General features: G+C 41.7%; 1 protein-coding gene across 4 annotated transcripts in view; it reads left to right on the top strand.

Moving 5' to 3' along the window:
- Nucleotides 1-2,865: 2,865 nt before the first annotated feature.
- Nucleotides 2,866-6,000, top strand: part of LOC114668003 (sialic acid-binding Ig-like lectin 13) — a 41,341-nt gene continuing 38,206 nt past the window's right edge. For 3 of the 4 annotated variants that reach the window (XM_051920686.1, XM_051920687.1, XM_028823579.2), the window contains exon 1: nucleotides 2,866-2,992. The gene's annotated coding sequence lies outside the window, so the exon portion shown is untranslated. The remainder of the gene's footprint in view (nucleotides 2,993-6,000) is intronic. The other variant, XM_051920688.1, reaches the window with a different exon arrangement.

Genomic DNA, 6,000 nt, shown 5'->3' with positions numbered 1-6,000 from the left:
AATAAACACTTTCTTTCCTTCTTCTTCTCTTTCTTTTCCTCATTCCGCCTCCACCCCTCCACTGGCATGTCTTGCCCCTCTTCCTCATGACTCTGGCTCTCCAAATGGAGTGAGGTGGCTCCTTTTACTGTATCTTGCACCTGGGAGTGCTCCAGGTGGCTCATCGGGGTTAAATGGAATCACTCCCAGGTGTGATGGAAACGCAAAATAGAGTTCTGCAACTTTCCCTAGTGGCCCCCACGGAACCCAACAGGGCTGTGCCAAACTCTAATTCCCAGCATGCCTTGGTTCCACAGCCAGGGGAGTCTGCTGTATTCCCCCATCCTTCTATCCAGCTGGCGTCCCGGCCAGGTAATGGCTGTGGCGGTCCATCACAATAAATAGATAGGCATTCTATAAAAGATAGATAAATAGAAAAGGCACTATATAATAGATAGATACCCTCTTTTTCTGCATACTTTATTGTGCTGAATATTTAATTTTAAATCAATAAATTTTCCACTTTTGTCCATCATTCTTCACTCAATAGGCCATAATAGTAAAATGAGAACATGTTGTTAGGTTTTCTAAGTTATTAAAAATCAAAAACTGAAATCTCTTATTCCTAGAAGTCTTCAGACCCTTTGCTGTGCCACTCCAAACGGTGCTCAGGTGCCTCCTGTGTCTTCAGTTCTCCTTGAGATGTTTTTAGAACTTGATGGGAGTCCATCTGTGGCAAACTGAATTGACTGGACATCCGTTGTGTAGAAAGGCAGGCGTCTATCTGTGTATAGGAGGTCCCACAATTTACATTGCATGTTAGGACTAAAACCAAGCAGTAAAGTCCAAGGTACTTACTTTAGACCTCCATAATCAAATTATGGTGAGCCATGGATCAGAGCAAGAGTGTTTCCAGGAGCACAGTGGCCTCAGGAATTGTGGATTTGGAGAAATCTGAATCCGCCAAGTTTAGCTGTCCGACCAAACTGAGCAACCAAGCAAGAAGGACCTGGGAGGTGACCAAAAACCCAATGGTGATTTTAACAAAGCTTCATAAGTCCTCTGTTGAGATGGGAGAATCTTTAAGAAAGGCGTCCATCTGAGCAGCACTCCATTAGTCAGGTGTTTATGGTCAAGTGCCCAGACAGAAGTCTCTCTTGAATAAAAGGCATGTGATAGTTTAAAAGACCCTGAGAGCAGGAGGGGAAAGATTATCTGTTCTGATGAGTCAAAAATTGAACTCTTTTAGCAGAACTACAATAAGTATGTCTGGTGCAAAGAGGCACAGCTCACCACTTGCCTAATGCCATCTCTATGGTGAAGAATGATGGTGGCACCATTGTGCTATGGATGTGCAGGGACAAGGAGACTGGTCAGAACTGAGGGAAGGATGAATGCAGCCAAATACAGAGAGGTCCTTGAAGAAAAACTTGCTTTAGAGTGCATGTGACCTCAGAATGGGATGACCCAAAGCATACAGCACAGACAACACTGGAATGACTTCAGGATTATTTCTGAATGTCACCGAGTGCCCAAATTTAAACCCCAAAGCATACATGTGGGGAGAGACCTGAAGATGGCAGATCAGACATTTCCCGTCCAGACTAACGAAGCCTGTGAGGACCTGCCATGAAGAATTGGGTAAACTGACCAAATCCAGGTGTGCAAAGCTTGTAGAGACCTACCTAAAAAGATTCAAAGCTGGAATTGCTGCTGAATGGTCTTCAACAAAGTATTGAATTAAGGGTCTCGGTACTTGGAAGAAGAGATTTCAGTTTTTCATTTTTAATACATTTGCTAATCCTTCAGAAAACAGGGTTTTCACTTTGTTATTATTGGTAAAAATGGCAAATGTATCGATTTTAAAATGAAAACCACAGCACAGTGAAGTGGCATTAAGTCAAAAGGGCTTGCATACTTTCTGAATCTATGGTATATGTGAAAGACACTATATCTGTAATTAAGACTGTGGGAGTGACTTTGCTCAGTGAAAATCAGAAAATCGATCAATCAATCAATAAATAAATAAAGCATTAAAATGTATATTAATTCAAACAAAGATGCCTCTGGTCTGTGATTTTTGGCGCTGAGGTACTGCTTTCCTATCAATATCTTGGACCTCAGTTCTAAGGGCAGACAGTCATTGTTTTATTTGTTTGTTTGTTTGTTTGGACTCATTCAGACTTATTTAGATCAACTGAAGACTTGTTTTATTGAATTATTTAGTTCTGTATTTAGTCATTTGTGTTTTAACTGAGAATTCTTCACAGCGCTCTGCTCCTGCGCTCGGTGAGGAGCGCTATACAATAAATAAGTTGTAATTGTTATTGTAACTGCAGTGGTATTTCTATATTTTATATCACAGCTAAAGTATGAGCTTACAAATAGTGTTTGACAGAGATAGTAGTGCTGCGGTGGGTTGGCACCCTGCCCAGGATTGGTTCCTGCCTTGTGCCCTGTGTTGGCTGGGATTGGCTCCAGCAGACCCCCGTGACCCTGTGTTCGGATTCAGCGGGTTGGAAAATGGATGGATGGATGGATAGTAGTGGGTGCATTTTGAGAGGATTTAAAGATAATATTGGAAACGCAATAGAAGTGCCAGATCTGCCTCACTGGCAAGTGGGACACGTGAAATCTGTGAAGAGAGACCACCATAAAAAGCCACAGGGATTGGGTGGGTCTTCAGCCTGAACGTCAAAGTCAAAACTGACGGAGCCTGACAAACAGCAGAGGAAGGAGACGCAAAGTCAAACCAGCGCACGGCACCGCACCGAGTCACTTCCTCGTCTATATGGCGCCTTTTCAGTTTTCATCTGAAGGCCATAGACTGACTGCCCGACATTATTGTCAACATTGAAGATTATTTGTTGGGATCCGTGCTTCGTTTCTTGCTCGCCTCCGTATAGGCGGCAATCGCCTTTTAAACTTCTGGTGACAAACACGTGAGTTTCCGCGGATGTCGGACCAGCTCTGTGCGGCACTGGTGATGGGACTCATCCATTCCTTGGCACAAGTAAGAGGTTTTATTATTGTTATTATTATTATTAACGCGACGTGGACCATCAATCTGATTTTTGCTACATGTTCATCGTATTTGTTTATGTCTCCTTTTTGCTTTTACCGAATCACAACATTTCCGTAGCGCAACTAATCCACTGCCGCTTATTTTCCAAAATATCATTTTTTTTTTTATTAATGATAATTAATAAAAATAATTCTTTGCATTTTTATAGCGCTTTTGCCACTACTCAAAGCGCTCAGCAATTGCAGGTTAAGGGCCCAACAGAGCAGAGTCCCTATTGGCATTTATGGGATTCGAACCGGCAACCGGTTGCCAGTGCAGATCTCTTGCCTCAGAGCCGCGATGAAAGTAGCAATAAGGTGTAAATGAATGTGTTAATGAAATACCTCAGGTATGCTTGCAAACCGAGCACTATTGAATAGAAATTACGGTAACAGTTACTACAAAAACGCATCGAATACTCATTTCCGATTATGTACCTTAACAAGCCCTTCTTTGGGTCTTCATAACACTTACAAAGCGCATCAGTTAAGTGTTTGTTCATCTCTGCAATGTGATCGACTAACAAAACTTCTCTTAGGAGTAGTCTGATGTGGTTTAACTGAGACACATTGCTCTTCATATTACATATTTAATATACGACTCGTGAATCCTTCACACTGTAGCAGGGGACACTGAATTATTAATAAGTCACCCCTGATTTTAACTAAAGCAATAGCATAAGAGCAGCATGTAGAGGAGAAAGAGAGAGAGAGAGTTTGCTGCCTGGTCCTTGATAGATAGATAGATAGATAGATAGATAGATAGATAGATAGATAGATAGATAGATAGATAGATAGATAGATAGATAGATAGATAGATAGATAGATAGATAGAAGGCACTATATAATAGATAGATAGATAGAAGGCACTATATAATAGATAGATAGATAGATAGATAGATAGATAGATAGATAGATAGATAGATAGATAGATAGATAGATAGATAGATAGATACTTTATTAATCCCCAAGGGGAAATTAACAATTTGGGTAAGATGTTATAAAATGGGGTTTTAACTTTTCAAGCAGTTTACATATTAATTACTTATTTTTTTATTTTAGCATGTAGGCTGCTTAGAAAGAAAACTTAAAACCCCATTATGAAACATCTTACCCAATGACCAGGCGACAAGCTCTCTCTCTTTCTGTTCTTGTCCTCTACATGCTGCTCTTATGCTATTCCTGTAATTAAAATCATGGTGGGACTGATTAACAATATTTCAATAGTAACAAGTCATTTTATCATCATGTCAATATGCCACACAGCACAGAGATGACTACCCCATCTACGAATGTTTTATATGCGTTATGAAGACCAAAAGACGCCTTTGTGCAGGTCTTTTAAGTGACGCATTTCTACAGTAAAGTGTTACCGAAATTCCAAGTAACATGTAATACGAGAAGGTGAATTCGTATGTGAGCTCAACTGGCAATCGTCATAATCCAGATTAAATCTGCTCAGTTACTTTCTTCACCACAAAACAGGCGTATCTTATGATTCACTTGGCTGTGATTTATTAGTTGCACAGACCCAGGCTTGGAGTGTTCAAGTCTCAGAGGAGAGCAGCAGTTATTCATAAAGCATTAATTGATCCATCCAGGGGCGGTGCTACAGGTGGGCAAGGTTGGACATTACCCACCCTATCAAATTGCTTGCCCGACCAATCATAAATTGAGGCAGATGGAAGACACATCACCTTTTTCTTTCTGATTGCTTTGAAGATGATGGCATCTGGTTTGTCAGAACGATGGTGAATTCCAGGGGTTGGAGGCATTTTTCAAGCCCACTTGTCCAGGACAGGGTCATTTGGATATCCCAGAAAGCAACAATCCCCCTGGGTAAGGTGAACGTCCATCAAAGGGTGAACAAACATACACACACAGCCATAAGAACACACGTCAGTTTGGCATCACCAGCCCACCTAAAGTGAATGTCTTTGGACTGTGGGAGGAAACCCGTATGGACCCAGGGAGAACATGCAGACTCCACACAGGGCGAACCCCGCAACACTACCCATTGTACCACCAGGCCACAGATTTAATACACCAGATAAAAATGACATTTTTGCAGAAATGTTTGACGTCCTCACTTTTGAATCACTAGTGACTGTAGCTTGAAGGCTGGCGCGGTGGTCTAGCACTTCAGCCACACAGATTTGGCGTCTTGGAGCCTAATTTTGCACCCAGCCGCAGTCTGCACCTTCTCCTTATGTCTGCTCGATTTGTTTTCCTCCAGTCATGGCGGCTTTGTCTTCCACGTCCCAAAGACATGGATATTCAGTTTTGATGGACTCCATTTCCCAGCTGCACCAAGGGTATCTCCACTCATTGGACGTCTGAAATGGGTGCAGGGGCTGCTGGAGATAAGCAGGAATCTTGAAAAGTAGCAAACTAAAAAGCAAGGGAAGGTTGTTTCATCTAACATAACCCCTGTGGAATATCGTTTGTACTGTGGATCATGAACCTGTAAGGATCGATGCCTGTCGCATGAATAGCGGTGGATCGATCGTCGTGAGTCTTCGGAGCTCCCACAAATCTCACTCCTCAGGACTACCGGTAGGACCGTTTATTACATTACTTACGGAAAGCTGTTCCCGGGATCTTTCACTCCATACCACTTCTTCTGTTACTGCTGATTCATGGACGCTGTCGTGGGTGTTTATTGTTGTGTTTGTTATCGCCGAAGGGGAAGGTTATCTAATTTTTTTTTCTCGTTTATATTTAATTTCCATTTAATATATTTGTCATTCATTTATTTGATTTATTGGATTTCGTGTCTGTCTGTGAGTGAGTGCGAGTCGGGCCAAGGTTGGGTGCGTTCCTGGAATCCCTCCCCAAAAAATAAATACCGTATATACTCGCGTATATGTCAGGTCTTGAAACCTGAAAAATCGACCATAAAATCAGAGCCCGACTTATACGCCCATTCAAAAATACAACACTTAATTTTATTGTAAA

This window comes from Erpetoichthys calabaricus, chromosome 17 (genome assembly GCF_900747795.2).
Source record: "Erpetoichthys calabaricus chromosome 17, fErpCal1.3, whole genome shotgun sequence".
Taxonomy (NCBI): Eukaryota; Metazoa; Chordata; class Cladistia; order Polypteriformes; family Polypteridae; genus Erpetoichthys; species Erpetoichthys calabaricus.
This window is presented reverse-complemented; position numbering and strand designations above follow the sequence as displayed.